Source organism: Gossypium raimondii, chromosome 7, assembly GCF_025698545.1.
Source record: "Gossypium raimondii isolate GPD5lz chromosome 7, ASM2569854v1, whole genome shotgun sequence".
Lineage (NCBI taxonomy): Eukaryota > Viridiplantae > Streptophyta > Magnoliopsida > Malvales > Malvaceae > Gossypium > Gossypium raimondii.
This window is the reverse complement of record NC_068571.1, coordinates 19,046,720-19,049,043: the sequence shown is the minus strand read 5'-3', so window position 1 is coordinate 19,049,043 and position 2,324 is coordinate 19,046,720. Positions and strand designations below refer to the sequence as shown.

The following is a 2,324-nucleotide window of genomic DNA, read 5'->3' as shown; positions in this document are numbered from 1 at the left end:
GTTTAATTTTACTAAAATCTATTTCATTCATATAGTTTGCATACTTAGGATAATTTGCATTTATTTTAATATATTTTAGTCACCACTTCTCAACTATATTGTGTTTTTATTTACCGAATTGTTACAAACCCTGTGGAGACGATAACTCGATACTTGCTTATTACTTGATAACGACTGTGTACACTTGCACAAACCTACGCATTACAAGTTTTTGGCGCAGTTGTCGGGGATTGTCAACTGTTGCCATTGTCATTTTTTTGTGAAATTATTTATTTTCAATTTGATTTATTTCTAACATTACTAACTTATTCTTTTTAATTTTTATGATTTTCTTTTCAGGTGTTTATGAGCATAGATAGAATTATCAATTTGCTCCCTGTAGACCCTGAAATTGAGCAAACTTTTAGACAAAGAAGACGTGAATGAACAACTCAAAGACAAGTCGAGATGGACCTTGGAAAAAAACTTAAAGACAAGTCGAGATGGACCTTGGAAATTTGAATCGAGACCATGGTAATAAAGCCGATTATGTACGAAATCCTATCCTCATTGACGATGATAGGGATCGATGCATCAGACAATATGCTGTGCCACTTTTCATTGAGTAAAACCCAGGAATTAGAAGGCCAGATATTGAGGCAACCCAATTTGAATTGAAACCAGTGATGTTTCAAATGCTACAAACGGTGGGCCAATTTAGTGGTATGCCCACGAAAGATCCACATCTCCACCTTCGATTGTTTATGGAGGTGAGTGATTCATTCAAGATAGCCAGTGTGACTGAAGACGTATTGAGGTTGAAGTTGTTTTCTTACTCGTTGCGAGATCGAGCACGGGCATGGCTCAATTCATTGCCACCAAGTTCCATATCTACATGGCAAGAATTACCAGAGAGATTTTTGGTTAAGTATTTCTCACCTAGCAAAAAGGCTAAGTTGAGGAACGAGATCACAACTTTCCAACAATTAGATGACGAATCTTTGTATGAGGCTTGGGAGCGATTCAAGGAGTTACTTTGTAAGTGTCCACATCATGGGATTCCTCTCTGTATCCAGTTGGAGACATTCTATAATGGTCTCAATGCACATACAATATTGATGGTAGATGCTTCCGCGAATGGTACAATTTTGTCTAAGTCTTATAATGAGGCTTATGAGATCATCGAGAGGATCGCGAGTAATAACTCTCAACGGCCAACAAATCGAACAGCTTCAGGAAGACGCGTAGCCGGAGTTCATGAAGTTGACTCCCTCACTTTGTTATCAGCTCAGGTATCGTCTCTTTCCTCTATGTTAAAAGAGTTAACCGCTAATAGTGCTAATAATTTTGCAGCTCAAGCACCAAGTCTGTTTGAAACAGTTTCCTATGTGTACTGTGGGGAAGGTCATTCTTCTGAGAATTGTCCATCAAATCTCGAGCAAGTGAACTATGTGGGGAACCAATACCAAAATAGAAGTGGACAAGAACCCTAGTCCAACTTCTACAATCCTTCATGGCGTAATCATTCTAACTTTTCTTAGAGCAACCAAGGAAATGGAACGAGCAACAACTTATTATAGAACCTTGATTGATTCATGTTGAAGATAGGACCATTGAAAAGAATCAACCAACTATTGAAGTTCCTACACCAAAGGAATCAGAATCCGCAAAGTCTGTCAAGGTAAACCCTGACTTAGTGAATTCAGATATTTTAACATCTTATTTGGATGCAGATTTACCTACTCAAAAAAGTTGCTCGGTTCAACCGAAAGTTCCATCACCTCCATATCCGCAAAGATTGCAACAACACAAGTAGAAACAGGAGGTGCAATTTAAGAAGTTTTTGGATGTTCTAAATTAGTTACACATCAATATTCCATTGGTGGAGGCTTTAGAACAAATATCGAATTATATGAAGTTTATGAAGGATATACTGTCCAAGAAGAAATGATTGAGTGAGTATGAGACTATTGCCTTGACAAAGGAGTGCAGTGCGTTCCTACAGAACAAACTGCCATCGAAATTAAAAGACCCAAGAAGCTTTACTATACCCTGTAACATTGGTGAATCTTACTGTGGTAAAGCTTTGTGTGACTTAGGAGCGAGTATCAACTTGATGCCTAAGTCTATTTTCAAGATGTTAGGGATAGGTGAAGTAAGACCTACAACTGTGATACTTCAGCTAGCAGATCGATCTTTAGCTTATCCAGAAGGAAATATCGAGGATGTTTTGGTAAGATTCGATAAATTTATTTTTCCTTTCATTTTCTTAGATTTTGAAGCAGATAAGAAAGTGCCGATCATCCTTGGGAGACCTTTCTTAGCCACGGGAAGAACATTAATTG

General features: G+C 37.7%; 1 non-coding gene across 1 annotated transcript; it reads right to left on the bottom strand.

Moving 5' to 3' along the window:
* Nucleotides 1-932: 932 nt before the first annotated feature.
* Nucleotides 933-1,039, bottom strand: LOC128042770 (small nucleolar RNA R71). Its single transcript, XR_008198282.1, has one exon. It is a non-coding gene; the product is annotated as a small nucleolar RNA R71 (small nucleolar RNA).
* Nucleotides 1,040-2,324: the final 1,285 nt, after the last annotated feature.